Here is a 20166-nt window from a genome sequence, read left to right as displayed (position 1 = left end):
CTTATGGATTCTTCAGTTGGGTAGCTTAGGTCTCCTTGATGCATAGAAGGGTGTCGGGCCTTGCCTAGCCAGAGTCTCATCCATAATGGTGTCTTCTTTGCTCTACGTGAGTCCCGTAGCTCCTCGATGATATTAAGACATGAGGCCCACCATCCTTTGGTTGCACTAGGCACGGATGCCTTACAAGCGGCATGATCGTAGTGCATAAGGTGGGGGTGCCTCGCGAGATGGGCATACGGGTCGGGCGCATGAGACCCTCACGACACGGCCTCGCAAGACATGCACGGGGGAGGCGGTGCGTGAGACGGATGTACGAGACTGGTATGCCTTGCGAGATGGCTGCACTAGGCCCGTAGTTTGCGAGACAAACGTACAAGGCTGATGCGCCTCGTGAGATGGCTGTGCGAGGCCCGTGGTTCATGAGACAGACGTATGTGGCTGGTGCGCCTCATGAGATGGCTGCACAAGGCCCGTGGTTCGCAAGACGAACGTACGAGGCTGGTGCGCCTCGCGAGATGGACGTACGAAGGACCGAGGTGCGAGGGAAGGCTCGTTGTGTGAGGGTTCGAGGCGTGAGGGACAGCCGATGCGTGAGGGGCCGAGGTGCAATGAACAGCCACGATACGAGGGGCCGAGGCGCGAGGGCGGCAGTTTGCGAGATGCTTGTACAAGGCTGGGGGCATCTCGCAAAATGGGCAAACGGATCAAGCCCTTGAGGCCCCTGTGACACGGCCTCGCACCTTGGCCTCGCGACGTGACTTGGCCCTCACGACATCACCCTTGAGGGTCTCGTGACATGGGAGTGTTTCTTAGACTATGGTCTTGTGAGACCCTTAAGTGCGACCCCAATGGACTGACTAAGTGACCCTTTGCCATTTATTTCAATAAGAGACTGGCCCTTTTTTCCTTGGCAGATTTTGGCATCCACAACAACATTTCTGAATGGCTATCTTGATGACATAATAAAAATGTATAGTTGTGGATGCCAAAAATCCACCCAGAAAAAAATCCCCAGTACATGGTGAAAATACAAGGCTAAAGGTAACTTAGTCACATTATCAGGCTCAGACCTATAAGTCTTGTGAAACCGAGAGATTGTCTCAAGGGAAGCATCACCTAGTGGGCCGTGAAGTATGGCCTTTTTGGATGCTCAATACTCCATGCTTGTAAAAGATCCAAGGCGCATGCTAAGGTCACATAAAGGCCTAAGTACATGACTGAGTCGCGAGATTCTCGGGCCACTGTCCTCTTGCAACAACCTCGCGTCACCCCTCGGCATCACCCGGGCATGTGCGTCTTGCGAGGCCCAGCCTCGCACCACCCTCGGCGCACCCAGCGAGGCGGCTCGCGTGTCGCAGCTGCACACCGCCCTCGTGAGGCCCCTGCCTCGCACCATCCTCGGTGCGCCCAGCGAAGCGGCTCGCGTGTCGCAGCCGTGCACCGCCCTCGCGAGGCCCCTGCCTCGCGCCTACCTCGCACCATCCTCGGCGTGCCCAGCGAAGCAACTCTCGTGTCGCAGCCGCGCACCGCCCTCGCGAGGCCCCTGCCTCGCGCCTGCCTCGCTCCTGCCTCGGCGCATGCGCATCCCGCGAGGCCCAGCCTCGTACCACCTCTCGCGAGGCTCCTGCCTTGTGTCACCGGTACCATACGCCTAAGGGGGGGGGGGGGGGTGCCTCGTCCCTAGGAGACACCACGTACAACGGGTCGCACGTTAACGGCGCCTCGCGCCTACGAGGGGTGCCTCGCCTCTAGGGTGGGCATCTTGCGCCTAGACGGAGCGCCTCGTCCCTAGGAGACGCCAAGTGCAACGGGTCGCACGCCAACGGCGCCTAACACTTATTAAGCGCACCTCAAGCCCGGGAGGTGCCCGACGCCTCATCTCGGCTTGCATCACAGAGCCCCCAAGCAACCCTGCCTCACTTCACGCATCTGGGTATATGCCGCGAGAAGAATATGGGGGAGCTGGACAGCCTCGTCCTTGGTGGTCTCGCGGCCCCATGCGCATGGGAACCGCGGGGCATTGGTCTTGTGAATGAGACTATCGACTAATGCAGGGATGCCCTCTACGGGACGCCTCTCTTCCTGCGGGACTCATAGGATGTAAGGTCAAGGGCCTAAGGGAAGGCTTCATGACGATCTGATGCGAAGGCAGGAGGGGTACGGAGCGCACCTACATACTAAAAGGAAGTAAAGTACGGAGACAAGGCCCATGTCAGACAAGTAGTGGCCGTACAAGCAAAGTACTCGCTACGGTCCACGCCAGACAACCCCTGACATTCGTACTCAGTAGGTAGTGGAGACATCCCCACGGATTCTGACCATGTACGGGAGTCGACACCACTACCCCTGGAACCACTCTCCTGCTAGTGTACTCATGTACCATCTGGTCCCCTGGACCCTCATGTACCCAGGGCCATTAAAGCCTACTATAAAATGAACTTTATTTCCACCTGAAAGGGGGTTGGAGAATTCATTGTATGCAGAGACTATTGAGAAATATACAAAGGCTTGCTCCATTGTTGATCTATTTTGACTTGTCCTTAAAGTTTATCCTAAGTTCTTATATAAACATCACCTGACTTACCTTTGAGTTTTCCGATCTAATTTCGTTGACGAGATTTCACCGTCAACAGTTTGGCGCCGTCTGTGGGAAGAACAAGCATCAAGCCAGTGTTCTTCCATCACTTCCAACAAAGAAAGATGCTAAGGCATTCAAAACGCCTACGGCAAATACAAGAGGTTGAGGTTCGCCGAGACGAAGTAGAGCGGAGGGCTTCCAAGAAAGACCCCCCTCCGCCCGAGCATGGAGGTGGACCGGAAGAACCTTGGAACGCCCCAAACTCCAGGGACCGTTACGGTGTGCCTTGTAAACAGTGCTAAACTCGCTAATCGAGTCATTTGGCCAAAAATGTGAACTAAGTATGATTAGCGGTTTAGGGATTAAACATTTTTGGTTTAGATGTAACGTTTCACTAGAATGTTTAATATATACATTGGGATCCCGAAAATATAGTTTCAGAGTTTATTACAGAAAATATTTACAACAGGCCGTTCTAAGCGGCAAAACAGGGTTCAACCCTAGTTCCACTTTAAACTTTGGTCGTGGCGGAAGAGCAGCTGCATATGTACACATCATCACCTAAGCTCTCCAACTCAAGGATGGTTCAGTTTCCTCTTGCCTTTACCTGCACCACGTAGCACCCGTGAGCCGAAGCCCAGCAAGAAAACACAATATAACATGATATAATATCAACAAATAACATGATATATTATCAACAAATGATGTAATATCATCAGGTAACATGATATAATATCAACAGTAATTGTATTGACTACTCAGGACCAACAGCTTAGGCAAATAGGTGACAATAGCCAAAAGTCATAGAAATGGGTACAGCTCAGTTGATAAGTGGTTCCCTCATAAGCTTGATCAGGATAGGTGCATGGTGATAGTCACCAACATAACCATCCTCCTGACTCTAGAGTCGTAACTAAGGACAGCGTCCCTAAGCCATGTGACAAACAGTCACCGGGGTCATATACCTTGGCTGAAATCATCTGGTCTTAGACCAGGTAAGCGCTTATAGTTCTCATTGACCTTCCGGTCGGTCCAGCACTGATACCCTATATGGGTCATCCAATGCCAACCTCGATTAGATCTAATCTCCATTTGGCCCGGCGTTCACAACGCACTGCCACCTCTGACTCTTGGGTCGATGAAACTCGACCAGTGCTCAGCCCGTTGTGGACCTAACTAATAACTCACAGCTTCACAGACGGATCTGACACCATTGCCGATTCTGACTAATAAGCCAGCGCCATACACAAGTAAGCCATGCCACCAAACATATATCACATATCCAAAATCCATAAACAAGGCATTCAGCATGCTTACTTAACAGGTACTAGTACAATTAGGTCCATGCACAACACAGAGGCTCAAGCTCTGAACAACATCATACCCAGTATACAAAGCATGCCCTAATCACATGTTTCTCGTGCATCACATGCATCATACTTAACAATCCAACATGCACCAATAACCGCCATGCATGTCATGTTCAACAATTAACCAACATGCATCAAGAATAGCCATGCATGTCATACTTAATAATCAACCCACATGCATCAAGAATAGCCATGCATGTCACATATACATAGGGTGCAGTTTTCTTACCTCAGATTCGAGCTAGAATGATTTAAAGAACGACCCTTGAGAACGATCAACTTTTAATCCTTTAGCGGTCACCTAGTCATAACCAAATATAAGATACCATCAATAAAAATGGTCAACATAAATTCCCAAATCAATATCTAGCCTCCGGGACATCAATCCCCACTTAACCGGGTACTAGGTACAACCCCGAGGCCTAAGGCTTGAATCCCCAAGCTTAAAAAACCATTTTGGGCTAAAATGACCTTAAGGGCCGCGGCCCTCCCCAACCGCGCCGCACTGCGCCCTCAAACAGAGAGAGCCTCCATGCGAGACGCCAAGGGCCGCGGCGCACCATAACTGCGCCGCGGCGCTCAGCCCAGACCAGGCAAAATGGCAGCACGCACCTGAAATCTTTCCCCTACATTTTCCCTTGGGACCATCCCCTCAAACCTGTCTCAAATCACAACTTAACACCCAATTCAACCACCAAACATTATCTACAACTCACCCCCATCATAACCCAAGTGAAACCTCAACTAAACTTCCATTAATTCTCAACTAACACATCAAAATCCTTAATTGAAGACTTAATAGAAAAACAGGGTATAACTCAAAACTCAGGTTCAATCCCTTACCTTGAGCTGGTTTGAATCCTTCCCAATAGCTGAGCTAAGTCTAAAATCCCCAAGCCTTGATTTTCCTTAGCTTATTCTTCAATTAGCTCTCAAAAATTTGAAAGGAAGATGAGGGAGAAACCTTATACGGGAGAGAAGGAGAAGGGATGAGGATGGCTCTGTTTTATTCTGTTTTCCACAGCCTTCTAAACACCCAAAGCTGATATAAATCCTTAAGGTCAAAAGACCATAATGCCCTTAAGCCAAATAAATCCCTCTAAAAGCTTCCGAGGGTAAAACCATCCTTCCCTGCCTATCTCGTTAATTATAATTAACGCTCTCCAATTCCCGCTATTCTCAATATTTCCAAACACTAATAAAGCATATCCCATTACCCTTTAATTCCCAGTAATTCTCTAATCATTAAGTTCACCCCGAGACTCACCCCGAGCCCCGAACTTAAACCCATTATGACTAGACCGAACACTTACATCTCATGATCGTCTCATGCCGAAAAGCTCGAACCAATCCACCTTATAATGTGGCTATATTAATTAATCACAACCATGCACCCAAAATATACAATTACGCCCACAGTGACCAAATTACCAAATTGCCCTCATAATTAACATATGAACCCATATGCATGCATTCACCATCATATAATAATATAATTCACGTAAGAATGCATATAATCATTAAATACTATAATAAATCAATTATGGCCCCTCCCAGCCTCCTAATCAAGGTCCTAAACCTTATTAGGAAATTTGGGGCATTACAAACCTCTTCCCCCAGGGGAGGAGAAGGAAGCATCGCCCCCAGCTATCTAGCCCGACGGAGGTCATTCAAAGCCACTAGTGTATCCACTTAATCGGCCCCGGTTGACCCCACGCTCAGGCCACCAGGACCCCGGTCCCTCGACGCACTGGCCAGGCAAGGGTCCCGGGGTATGCTCGGTAAGTTCCAGCTCAAGGACGCGCCTCTACAAGGACGAGATTCACGAGTTGCATAAAAAGACTCGAAGGCTGGAAACCATGATAGAGAACATGCAGGAGGTTTTAAACGACCTACTGCAATGGAAGTCAAGCATACCCCTCCCTAAGCGTAAAGGGAAGGAGCATGAAAAAGCGGAAAGCACTGTCCCTGTAGACGATGGGGGAACCCAGCTTTCCACCAGTAAAACCCCCCAGGCAAAGTACCAGGGGGGACCTAGGCCAACGAAATGTCCCCAGGAGTAAAGGCGGAGGGAAGGTGATGGTCGTAAGAACGAGGCCGAAGTCCCCTCAAAAGAAGCACCCCCTGGCCTAAGAAAAGAGCCCCATGGAGAGAGGTCAGAAGTAAGAGACGTACCCCCCGCAGTTCCCCCGAGGGACACAACCAAGGCAAGGGATCAGCCCGAGAACCCGCAAAACTCCTTATGCAAAAAGAGGAGGGGACTAGACACTAAAATGCGAAGCCCTCGAGGCAAGATCACCACTGCACTTGGGGGGCACATGGATGACGAAGAATTTGACCGTGATTCACCCTTCACAAGGGAGATTCAGGCTGAGCGAATGCCCACTGGCTTCAGAGAGCCTCGCATGACTCCGTACGAGGGTACTACTGACCCAAAATATCATTTAGATTCCTTCAATAACTTGATGAGGTTAAGAGGGGTCAACAACAGGGCAAAGTGTCATTGCTTCGTCGTTACGCTTAAAGGAGTGGCGTACAAGTGGTTCAAGAGGTTAAGGCCAGGGACAATTGAGTCATGGCAATAATTCTCTGATGAATTTCTTCAGCAAAACCATGTAGCGTGTGATTACGTCATGCCAACTGCCGGCCTCGCAAACATAAAACAAGGCGAGAATGAAAGTCTGAAGGACTACATCCATAGGTTCAGTATAAAAGCAACAAAGGTAGGAGGTTTAACCAAAGCAGAGCACAAAATGGATATTACAGCCAGAGTTCGTCCAGGAAGCAAGTTGTGGGGGAGCATGCTCAAAAGAGAAGTTACGAATTTGGATGACTTCTTCGAAAGATCACAGGAGTATATACGTGTTGGAGGGCCATAAGAACTTCTGTGTGGAAGAAAGCGAACCTTCCTCCAGTTGCCCTACTACTAACGTATCTGGAGATTCCATATAGAAGGGGGCATCGCGCTAGAGGGGCTGCTGAATGAGTTTGAGATTGAACGAAGACCCTCTAGCCATGAAAGTCCTGACTCGTGGGGAGGTCACCTCAAAAATTTCAAAAAGGGTCTCAAAAGTACACGCTTGCAAAAGAGGTCTCAAAAGTAGATGCCTCCAAAAAGGGTCTCCAAAGTAGATGCTTGCAAAAAGGGTCTCCAAAGTAGACGCTTGCAAAAAGGGTCTCAACGGTAGACGCTTGCAAAAAAGGGTCTCAAAAGTAGACGCTTGCAAAAAGGGTCTCAAAAGTAGATGCCTGCAAAAAGGGTCTCCAAAGTAGATGCTTCCAAAGAAGGTCTCAAAAGTAGATGCCTGCAAAAAGGGTCTCAAAGTGGACACTTCCAAACAGGGTCTCAAAGAAGATACTTGCAAAAAGGGTCTCAAAGAAGACGCTTGTGAAAAGGGTCTCAAAGAAGACGCTTGCAAAAATAGTACTGTGCCTAATGACGAGAAGGACGCTTCTCGCAAAAAATAATAAGTGCGCGCAAAAGTATGCAAAAGGATAACTAGAACCCAAGGGGTCAATATATCCTTATAGATACAATCAAGGTGCACCAAAGAGAGACCTACTGAACCCCCTTTTGCATGGGCTCCAAAGGACCTCGAGCATGAAAAATACAAAAAAAAAATATATAAGATAGAATAGAATAGAATAGATAAAGAAAGAGAAGAGTCTACAAGAACGCCTAAAGGCCTCCCTATAGACTGGGGGGCAAGTGTGGATGCCAAAAATCCACCCAAAAAAAAATCCCCAGTACATGGTGAAAATACAAGGCTAAAGGTCACTTAGTCACATTATCAGGCTCAGACCTATAAGTCTTGCGAAACCGGGAGATTGTCACAAGGGAAGCATCACCTAGTGGGCCGTGAAGTATGGCCTTTTTGGATGCTCAATACTCCATGCTTGTAAAAGATCCAAGGCACATGCTAAGGTCACATAAAAGCCTAAGTACATGACTGAGTCGCGCGATGCTCGGGCCACTGTCCTCTTGCAACAGCCTTGCATCACCCCTCGGCATCACCCGGGCATGTGCGTCTCGCGAGGCCCAGCCTCGCACCACCCTCGGCGCACCCAGCGAGGCGGCTCGCGCGTCGCAGTTGCACACCGCCCTCGCGAGGCCCCTACCTCGCACCATCCTCGACGCGCCCAGCGAAGCGGCTCACATGTCGCAGCCGCACACTGCCCTCGCAAGGCCCCTGCCTCGCGCCTGCCTCACAACATTCTCGGCGCGCCCAGCAAAGCGTCTCACGTGTCGCAGCCACGCACCGCCCTCACGAGGCCCCTGCCTCGCTCCTGCCTCGGCGCATGCGCATCCCGCGAGGCCCCTGCCTCGTGTCACCGGTACCATATGCCTTGGGGGGGGGGGGTGCCTCGCCCCTAGGAGACACCACGTGCAACGGGTCGCACGTCAACAGTGCCTCGCGCCTACGAGGGGTGCCTCGCCTCTAGGGTGGGCATCTTGCGCCTAGACGGAGCGCCTCGTCCCTAGGAGACGCCAAGTGCAACGGGTCGCACGCCAATGGCGCCTAACACTTATTAAGCGCACCTCACGCCCGGGAGGTTCCCAACGCCTCATCTCGGCTTGCATCACAGAGCCCCCAAGCGACCCTGCCTCACTTCACGCATCTGGGTATATGCCGCGAGAAGAATATGGGGGAGCAGGACAGCCTCGTCCTTGGTGGTCTCGCGGCCCCATGCGCATGGGAACCGCGGGGCATTGGTCTTGTGAATGAGACTATCGACTAATGCAGGGATACCCTCTACGGGACGCCTCTCTTCTTGCGGGACTCATAGGATGTAAGGTCAAGGGCCTAAGGGAAGGCTTCATGACGATCTGATGCGAAGGCAGGAGGGGTACGGAGCGCAACTACATACTAAAAGGAAGTAAAGTACGGAGACAAGGCCCATGTCAGACAAGTAGTGGCCGTACAAGAAAAGTACTCGCTACGGTCCACACCAGACAACCCCTGACATTCGTACTCAGTAGGTAGTGGAGACATCCCCACAGATTCTGACCATGTACGGGAGCCGACACCACTACCCCTGGAACCACTCTCCTGCTAGTGTACTCATGTACCATCTGGACCCTCATGTACCCAGGGCCATTAGAGCCTACTATAAAATGAACTCTATTTCCACCTGAAAGGGGGTTGGAGAATTCATTGTATGCAGAGACTATTGAGAAATATACAAAGGCTTGCTCCATTGTTGATCTGTTTTGACTTGTCCTTAAAGTTTATCCTAAGTTCTTATATAAACATCACCTGACTTACCTTTGAGTTTTCTGATCTAATTTCGTTGACGAGATTTCACCGTCAATAATAGTTTTTAACAAAACGTTGATGAACCTTGTGTCTATAAACAAATAAAAGATAGCATTGTGGTTTTCTTAGTTCTTTACGTTGATGATAATCTACTAATTGGAAATGACGTAGAAACATTAACAAAAGTAAATAAATGGCTAGCTAAGCAATTCCATATGAAAGATTTAGGAGATGCAAACAATGCTCTGGGCATTCAAATCCTTTAGGTTCAACGGAACAAAGTTTTGGCACTGTCCCAAATGACTTATATTGATAAGGTACTAGAACGATTCAGTATGCAAAATTCCAATAAGGGTTATATGCGAACCTGTCATGGAATTATCCTTTCTAAAGAATAGTGTCCTAAGACACCTCAAGAAGAATAGGATATGAGACAGTATCCCTATGCCTCTGCAATAGGTAGTCTAATGTACACCATGTTGTGGATAAGACTTGACATGTGTTATGTAGTAGGGATAGTTAGTTTTTATCAATCCAATCCTGGATTGCATCATTGGGTTTCAGTAAAGAGTATTCTTAAGTATCATATGAAAACTAGAGAATATATTCTTGTATATTTAGGTGGTGACCTAAACCCCACTGGTAACACTGATTCTGATTTCTAATCAGACAGAGATAGTCAGAAATTGACTTCTGGATCAGTGTTCACACTTGGTGGAGGAGTGCAGTCTGGCATAGTAATAAACAAACCAGTATTGCAGACTCTACCATAGAATCCAAATACATAGCAGCTTGTGAAGCAGCTAAGGAGGCTGTGTAGCTCAAAAAGTTATATTCTGACCTGGAAGTTGTTCCAGGCATGGATAAGCCACTACCCTGTACTGTGACTGTAACATCCCAAAGTTCCTAATAAGGCTTAGTGCCTTTATTAGGGTGCCAGGAGGGCATTATTGGGTTATTATGTGTTAATATGTGATTTAATTGAATATTGATGTGATTATGTGAATTGCATGAGTTATATTATGATATTATTGATTATGCATATATTTTATAATTGGTTAGAATATTTAAAAATAAAATATATTGTCATTCCCAACAACTTAACAACCTAGGTTAAATTAATTATTTAAAAATTAATTTTGTTTGATAAATTCTATTTTAGTTAATCTAATATTTTGCAACATGTTTAATTAAGTATATTGAATTTTGTCAGATGAATTCTATGTTAATTAATTATGGTATTTTTGCAAAATAGTATATTATTGTGGTATATTTTCACAATTTAATGATACATGCTCATATAGTAACATGTTAGGCTCATCCAATTAGTAACATATCAAGCATCATTATTATGTTATTTTTTGCATTTGGCCTTTAAATATAAGTATAATGATGGGCCAATTTTTGTGTTTGAAAAATGTGGAAAAGCTCAAATAAAACTTTCATAAAATGTTAGGTTTTATTTGGGCCCAATTGAACATGTAAATTTAAATTCGTCTATTGTGAGTGGCTCTACTTGTGAATGCCTATTTGCTTTGCATTATTAGATTGGACCTAGTCAATTAATAACAATTAATAAAACGAAGGTTTAAATTCCTGTCTTTTGAATCTTGTATGGAAGTATGGGGGTCTTAGTAGTGAGAGCGGCATACTGGACCCAGCCTTCCTCCATACAAGTCCAATTGTTAAGGCTCATTTACCTGAGTTGGTTCATTATAATAGCTAAACCTAAATATTGATTAGCAACAAATTATTTCTAATTTAATTGAATTTGTTTCAATGTGACACTTTAGAATTAATAGAAAATTATAGGAATTGGTTTTAAAAAATTTAATTTTTACAATATTTTGGAGAACCATAGTCATTAATTTTTGGAAAATTAATAATGAAAATATTATTTTTAATTAAATAATGAGCTTATTTTAAGAATTATATTCAATCTCCACCGTTAGTTTAACAATGTCCATAGCTTAATGGGGCCTCGAGACGCTTTGATTCGTCCCCCTACAGAAAGTGTTCATTAGTTATTTTGACAAGGTTAGATCTCGAAAGATAGATAATTATAGATCAAATTCTACTAGACTCACCCCTACGGTGACTACTAGGACTAAATCTATGATTATTAAAACAATGGGTCTAGCTCATATAATAAGAGATTTTGTTTTCTTATTTTGATCGAATAGTAGGTTGCTAATAATGGTATCCATTATTAAATGAGTTTACAACTCTATTTAACTAATGATATTTTTTTTACTCTCGCCAACTGGGACAATGATATCATAGAATAGTTAAAAACCTAAAGAAATAAAGATATGATTATTTTGGTATTTGTTTCCATATCTTACATATTTTGTGGTATATGTTGTGCTATTTCTTGAAATTAGAGTGATTAGAAGTCTTATTGAGCAAAAGTGATTGATTTCTATTTTATTGATAATTGGTAGTTTTAAATATGGTTGTATCTACTTCCATCCTTTCTCAACTTTCTATGGAGAAACTCACTGGAGAAAACTTCCTTAAGTGGAAGCAGAATATCAACATAGTGTTGATTGGTGATAACTCCAAGTTCGTCATGACTGAGGAATCCCCAGAAGTTCTAGCAGAAGGAGCTACCAAGTCTGTAAGAGACAAATATGAGCGTTGGCAGACAGCCAATAACAAGGCACGGTACTACATGTTGGCTAGTATGGTCGACACTCTCAAGACAAAAAGATGGAGAATATCGAGACGACCTACGAAATCATGGATCAGCTCCAAGACATGTTCGGTGCAAAGTCTGTGTAGACTCGTTTTGAGGCCACCAAGAAATATGCCAATGCTCGGATGGCATCGTCTCAGCACGTTCGTGATCACCTGATCAAGATGACCAACTACTTTCAGGAAGTTGAACTGCATGGAGCAATTATAGATGAGGAGACTCAAGTCGACTTAATCCTCAACAGTCTCTCTCTAGCTTTCTTGTCGTTCACCACCAATTATGTGATGAATAAACTCAACTATGGTCTAACGCAGCTCATGAACGAGCTTCATACTTTCAAGTCTATCATGGGTGGACCAAGTAAGGGAGGAGAAAAGAAGACTACTGTTGCTACTGTTGATCCAGCTAAGGCTAAAGCTAACCAAGCTTCATCCTCGAAAACTAGAAACAAGAGGAAAGGTGGAAAAAACACCAACCCTAGGCCTACAAAGGCTGCACAGACGAGTGTACAACCAAGTGCACAGGCACCTAAGGGGAAGAAAAAAGAAAAACAAGAAAGGTAAAGGTAAATGCTTTCACTGGAAAGAGAAGGGGCATTGGAAACAAGATTGCCCCAAGTTTCTAGCAGCGAAAACCAAAGGTAATCATTATAGTTCATTTATCTTAGAAACATGTATTTTAGAGAATGATAAATCCATTTGGATTATTGATTCTAGATCTACCAACCATGTTTGCAACTCTTTACAACTTCTTGAATCGTGGGAGGAAGTGAATGAAGGCGGCTTAATGCTTAGAGTTGGGAACAGAGCATTCGTTACGATCCAAGCTAGAGGAAGAGCTCACCTAAAGTTCGGAAATAAATATTTAATCTTCAAAGATGTATTTTTTATTCCATATTTTAGTAGAAAGTTAATTTCAGTTTCCATGTTGCAATTAGAACAATTTCTTATGACATTCACAAGTTCTAATATATCTATTCCTTTCATTGTATCACAATTGTGTATTGCATGTTTGGAAAATGGGCTTTATATTCTGCGACCTAACGAACCCCTCGCTCTTAATAATGATTTATTCAAAGTAGCTAAACCTAGGACCAATAAACATCAAAAGACCGATAGCGATAACATGACGTGCTTATGGCATTTGAGACTAGGTCACATTGGCTATGATAGAATTCAAAGACTTACAAAGGACGGGCCTGTGAGGGAACTAACCTTAGGTGAATTACCTGTTTGTGAATCTTGTCTAGAAGGCAAACTGACCAAGTGTCCATTCTCTGCAAAGGATGATAGGGCCAAAGAACCACTTGGGCTTGTTCATTCAAATGTTTGTGGACCTTTGAATGTACAAGCTAGGGGTGCTTTTGAGTATTTCATCACTTTCATTGACGATTACTCTAGATACTCATGTCTTTACCTAATGCATAGGAAATCAGAAACATTTTCAATGTTTCAGGAATTCCTAGCTATGGCTCAAAACCAATCAGGTAAAATGTCAAAGATCTTGTGATCTCATAGGGTGGAGAATATTTGGATATGCAGTTCCAAGATCATTTAACTGAACTTGGGATTTTATCATAACTTACTACCCCGGGTACTCCGCAACAAAATGGTGTAGCAGAACGTCAGAATAGAACTTTATTGGAAATGGTTAGATGCATGCTTAGTTACTCAACTTTGCCAACTTCATATTGGGGACATGCAATTGAAACTACGAATGACATTCTAAATATCATACCCTCCAAATCAATCCCCAAAACACCTTTAGAACGCTTTGGAATGGTCGTGAACCTAGCTTACGTCATTTTAGAATCTAGGGGTGTCCCGCCCACGTCCTGAGGAAAAATTAAGGAAAGCTAGAACTACGAACCGAAGTTTCCATGTTTGTTGGCTATCCTAAAGGCACTCGGGGTGGACTTTTCTATAGTCATTCAGAAAAGAAAAAAAAGTGTTTACTTCTACAAATGCTTCTTTTCTGGAAAATGACTATGTCCAAAACTTCAAACCGCTCAGCAAAGTATTTTTAGAGGAGATAGTTGAAGAATTGACTCCAACCAATGTTCCATCGTCATCAACGCAAGTTGATGATGAAATTCCCACTCTTGATGTCCAACTGACACAAGTCGATTTAAATGAAGAAAGTACCACTGTTCTTGAGCAAATAGTCACGGAGCCTCGTCGAAGTGGGGTGGTTTCTAGGAACCCAGTTTGCTATGGTTTGGATGGTGAAACCAATATGGTTATTGGTGACACTAGTGACGACGATCCTTTGTCTTTCAAACAGGCAAGGGCTAACCCTGAAAAGGAACTATGGCTCGATGCCATGAAACAAGAAATGGAGTCCATGTACTCAAATTCCGTTTGGGATCTTATGGAAGCACCTAGTGACTTTAGAGCCATTGGGTGCAAGTGGATCTACAAGAAGAAACGAGGTGTTGATGGAAAGATCGAAACTTATCAAGCTCGATTAATGGCAAAGGGTTATACTCAAAGAGAAGGCATGGACTGTGAGGAAACTTTTAGTCTGGTGGCCATGCTCAAGTCCATCATCCTCCTATGCATAGCAGCCGCTCTCGACTATGAGATCTGGCAAATGGACGTCAAGACATTTTTTCTTAATGGGAAGCTTGGCAAAGTCATTTATATGGATCAGCCAGAAGGACTAAAAGTAGCTGGACAAGAAGGAAAAGGTTGCAGGTTGAATAGGTCCATATATGGACTTAGGCAAGCTTCTCGTTCCTGGAATCTTAGGATTGATGAAATAATCAAAACCTATGACTTTGAACAAAATATTGATGAGCCTTGTGTTTACCAACTAAAGACAAATCAAATAGTGGTATTCTTGGTTCTTTATGTAGATGATATCTTACTCATTGGAAAAAAACGTTAAGAAATTATCAGATATGAAGAATTGGCTGAACACTCAATTCCATATCAAATATTTGGGGGAAGCAAGTTATGTTCTAGTGTTTACCGAGTATTTTGCAAACTAGAATTATGAAAGATAAGAAAGCAAAAAGAAAGGATTTAAAGAGAAAGGTTTTTACGTGGTTGGGGCGTTAAAGAGCCTTAGTCCACGAGTCTATTGTATTAGAGCTTAGAGAGCTTTAACAATGGAGTTTTTCTATAAGTTTGAGCAGAGTATGTTCTTACAAAAGAAAACTCGGATCCTCACCACAGTGCACAACTAGCCCTATTTATAGGCAGTTGGATGCATTGGACTTGGGTCGGAATAATCCAGGCCGAATGCGGATATAATTAGGATTTTATCACTAATGGACGCATAATACAAAGGGTTCTATTAAATAAAATACACTAATCAGGGCTCATTGGGCTGGCTCGAGCATGCCCATGTTGTACGACTGACAACAGTACACAGCTTCAGTCTGGTCCGCGTGGGCTTCTAAGAAGATCTTAGGGACAAGATCCGTCAAAGTAGTGGTAGTATTGTTCTGAATAACGGTGGACATTCCGTATGTAACCTCTTCTGCAGGTTAATTGAGGAGACAAAACACCGTGTTTCTCGAGGTAATGTCAGTTTCAGGGACAGTCTATCATACCCAACTCGGACGCTTAATCCGAGTTCATTTACCAATGTCTCGGTCCATTTACCAGGACCCTGGTTCATTTACCAGAGCTCGGGTTCATCTGCTATCGTCCTAATCCATTCTTAGATTTGGTACACCATCCTTATTCGCACCTCGGACGACACCTTATAATGGGTTCGGGAAGATGGACCGTGACCAAGTCACGGTCCTAGCTTCCCTGGCGCGGGGATGTCTAATGGATAATCCATACAGTTTAGAAATATTTACAACATAAAAATAGAACCAAGTTGGCTAAACGACAAAATCTAAGTTCATTTACAAGCATCTCCCAAAATCCTCTGGCTGTGGCAGCCAGGCTGGCCAAACATGTGATGAGTCTAGTTTTCATGATGTTTTGGTGATGTTTTTAGTAGTCTTTTATTTTGTTTTTCCTTGTTTTAGCGCGGGTTTACACTTTGTTTGGTTGTTTTTGTGAATATCAGGAAGAATTGAGCATGTGGAAGGAAATGCCAAAGAAGGGGAAGAAACAATCGAGTTTTTCATCATATTTTGATCAAGAATGGTTCTCAACACAATTTGGAAGTGTTGGTGAAATTTTGGGATGAAAACTTGAAGAATTGAAGAATTCCTTAAGAGCCACGGCTTGATCAAAGTAGGGCCGCGGCTAGGGGGAGAAACAGAAGCATGGTTTTTGAGGACATCTTCGGGCCGCGGCATGGCTAGGTAGAACCGCGGCATGGATGGGCATTCTGCCCAGAAGACAATGATGCGGGCCGCGGCATGGTTTCAGAGAGCCGCGGCATTGAAAGGATAGTCTGGCCAGAAATTTTGACACGGGCCGCGGCATAGTGTATGTAGAGCCGCGGCCCGCCTCTCTAAAATCTAAAAATCCTAGGTTTTAAAGGACGAAAAAGAAGAGAGAAGGACGTACGGACGAAGGGAGGAGTTCTGGTGTTGAAGGCTCAAGCTTAGAGTATTTTTACATGTTTTTCTTTTTGATGTTATCTTTAAATTCTGTTGTGATTAGCACTATGACTATGAACTAATTTTCTGTTTAGGATGTTCAATTGAATCACTTGAATTTCTATTATGACCTAATGCAATTTTAATTTCTTCTTCTTCAATCTTCTTCAATTCCTTATAACCTGTTCTTATAGATTGATTATTGATTGGCCATCTTTAGTCATATATATATATATATATATATATATGTTTTTAAGTCAAAATCTGAGAAGTGAGATTTAATTATGCTGTGGTTATATTGGACATAATTCTAATTTAGAACGAAAGTATCTGAATTAATTGTGTAGCTGTTATTAAGTTGTGGAATTTAATGCTACCTTTGTGGTTCAATTTACCATAGAAATATAGGAAATTGTCACCTAGGTTGAGTTTATAATTCATAGTATGATTATAGACTGTTGTTTCAACTTTTTAATTGAATTAGGTAAAAATAAGAAGAATTCATACTTTGCGTTAGGGAATAATAGAAAGGATAGTTGATGAGATTGAATATCCTAATTGTTTCTCAGTGATTGAATTACGAGTTTTTACTATTAGTTATTATTCTATTTAATTGTCGATTATTATTTCTGCACTCTATCGATTCTTTTGCTATATTTTACAAAAATCAAGAAATTTTAATTCATCAAATAGAACAAGAGATTAATTGACTGGTAATTGATAATTCAGTCCTTGAGGACGATACTTGGTTTTACCATTTTATTACAAGTTCGCGACTGTGTGCACTTGCATAGCAAAATTATCGCAACAAGTTTTTGGCGCCGTTGCCGGGGACTGAAAATTATCAATATCAGTTTAATTAATTTTTATTCTAATTTGATTTTAATTTATTTGCTTCTAATCTGTTTAGTTGCTAAATTTTTCTATCTCAGGTGAATTTTGGTATATGCGTGGCAGAAAAGGAAAAGCCACACTTGTTCCTCTGAATCCCGAGATCGAAAAGTCTTGCAATCAAATCAGAAAGACTAAGAGAGAGACCCAGAATTCTGTGAAGATGGCACAGAATGATGGAGATGGCAGGAATGGTCTAAATCCAGGAGTTGTCCAAGGGGTTCAGGCTCAGACCAACGCTGAGAGGAGTCTGAGAGATTATGTGCTACCCACTCTGACGGGAGTACAAAATAGTATACGCCCACCAGCTGTAGAGGCCAACAACTTCGAAATCAAGCCTGCTATTTTACAAATGGTGCAGTCCTCTGTGCAATTCAATGGGTTGCCCTCTGAAGATCCTCACACCCATTTGTCCAACTTCCTGGAATTGTGTGGAACCTTCAAATATAATGGGGTGAGTGATGACGCAATCAAGCTTAGGCTCTTCCCATTTTCTCTAAGGGACAGAGCTAAAAGTTGGCTGAATTCTCTGCAGCCAAACTCCATTGTCACTTGGCAAGATCTGGCTCAGAAATTTTTATCCAAATTTTTCCCTCCGTCAAAGGCTGCTAAATTGAGGGGAGAGATAAATAACTTTTGCCAGAATGACGGAGAGTCACTGTATGAAGCTTGGGAACGGTTTAAGGAACTCCTGAGAAGATGTCCTCATCATGGCATAGAACAGTGGATGCTAGTACAGAATTTCTACAATGGTTTATGTCCGACAACCAGAACCATTATTGATGCTGCAGCGGGTGGCACTTTTATGAGCAAGAGCGCAGCTGGTGCTTATGAACTGCTGGAGGACATGGCTACAAACAACCATCAGTGGTCTGAGGAAAGATCATCAGGAGTCAGAAAGGTAGCTGGGGTGCATGAGCTAGATGCAATCACTGCCTTAACAGCGCAAGTAGCCTCTTTGACCAAGCAGTTGCAACAGAGTAGTGTGTCTGCTAATGCGGTTCAGATGGCAGTGAGATGTGAAATGTGTGGTGGTGCTCATTCTGTCGATCAGTGCCCCATCTGTATGAATAAGCTCCCCTAATGCCGCGGCCCTAGTCCGAAAATTGGGATAAAAAGCCCTAAATCAGCCATTATCCCATTCATTCACTCTCACAATCTTACTCACACTCCAAACTTCTTTTCTCTCTAATTTTGTTTGAGACTTCCATCAGTCAAGGAGACCACAAGAAGGATTTTTGTGCCATTCAAGTAAGTGTATCTTCTCTAATCTAATACTTTTGATTAGAGATTAGATTGCATTGTGGTGTTGTGGATTGTTCTTTGTTGTTCTTGTGAGAAGATTAAGGGTTTTGCCAATTTTTGATTGTGGGAATTATTGTTAAAGGCTATTGATTGTGGGCATTATTGTTTGAGGCTATTGATTGTGGGAATTAGTGTTTGGGGTGTTGATTGTGGTAATTAGTAAGTTTGGGGGGGAGTGACACCAAAAAGGAAAGTATACTCAAGTTCTTGAGAGCATATTTGGGGGATTTAGTTGGTTCTTTTTGAAAGATATTATGGGTCCTAAGCGAAATCCCCCTAGAGGCACCTCCTCCAAGAAAGCATCCTCATCACGCACTCAACCACCACCAACACCACCTGCCCCGGCTGAGTATGACACGAATATTTTTGTGAGTAAGGATGCTGCCGAGTTGTTTAAAAAGATTTATAAAAGATCGGTGGTAAGGGAAAGGGGGTTTGACTTTGATGAGGCCCCTGCTGTACAGCACCCTGGTTATGAACTTATAAAAGCTGAAATAGTGCGTCGAAGATGGAATTTGTTTTGTGATTCGAACCATGTGGATTCAGCCAACTGCTCTATTATATATGAATTTTTTGCCAATTTCTCCTATCAAGATGCAGAGCAGAATAATTTTGTCAGAGGCAAATTGGTGCCTACATCAGCCTATGCATTCAACCAATTACTGGGTCTTCCCTCTTTTTCTGCACAAGAGGATGAATACTGGCAGTTGGCCCATTTCGAGGAGCCAGACTATGATGCGGTGGCTGAGGTCTTAAGTATGGAAGGGGCACGTTTCAGTTATCATAATGGGAGGCCCAAAGAGTTGTTCAGGTGGCAGCTAAACCCAATTGCGAAGGCGTGGTTTTATTTTGTGTGTGCACGTTTACTTCCGACGTCTCACCTGTCTTCTGTTGATCGAGAGCGTTGTTTGTTAGTGTACGCTATCATGACTCAAAAGAAGGTCGATGTGGGCCGCATTATTCGATATAGCATACGCAACATCAGTCGATTCAACACTACCGCTGGTGTCGCCCATGGTACCTTCCTTTCGACTTTATGTAGCACTTATGAGGTACCAACCTTTTCCAGCGATCTAGTCCGGAGGCCAATGGGGGCCATCAATCAGACCTTGTTTACGGCCTTCCCTCCAGCCTGTCTTACGCAGCCTGACTCTACTCAGCCAAATAAGCGCAGTCGGGCTGATGAAACAGGGGGCCCTGATCACGCTGAGGAGGAGGAAGTAGAAGAAGCGGGTCCCAGCAACCCACATGAAAATTTGGCAATTGGAGGACCGATTGACGAGCACACGCAGAGTACGCATGCTCGATTGGATTACATTATTCAACAAAATCAATATTTAATCCAATCGCAGCAGGCGCAAAATCAGCACTATAATGACTTTATGGTGCAACAAAATGAATATGGCCGGGCTCATATTGAGGAGTTGAATACTTTGGTCACGAGGTGGACTATGAGTTCAGCCGATGAGAATTATTTCACTCCACCGCCACAGTACACTCCATATCAGTGGCCACCTCCACCACCTCCACCGCCATACTGATGTGGCGTCAGGTAA

At 44.0% G+C, this 20166-nt stretch overlaps 1 non-coding gene across 1 annotated transcript; it reads right to left on the bottom strand.

Moving 5' to 3' along the window:
- Window positions 1-17915: 17915 nt before the first annotated feature.
- On the bottom strand, window positions 17916-18022 carry LOC133781062 (small nucleolar RNA R71). Its single transcript, XR_009869858.1, has one exon. It is a non-coding gene; the product is annotated as a small nucleolar RNA R71 (small nucleolar RNA).
- Window positions 18023-20166: the final 2144 nt, after the last annotated feature.

This window comes from Humulus lupulus, chromosome 5, assembly GCF_963169125.1.
Source record: "Humulus lupulus chromosome 5, drHumLupu1.1, whole genome shotgun sequence".
Lineage (NCBI taxonomy): Eukaryota > Viridiplantae > Streptophyta > Magnoliopsida > Rosales > Cannabaceae > Humulus > Humulus lupulus.
This window is presented reverse-complemented; position numbering and strand designations above follow the sequence as displayed.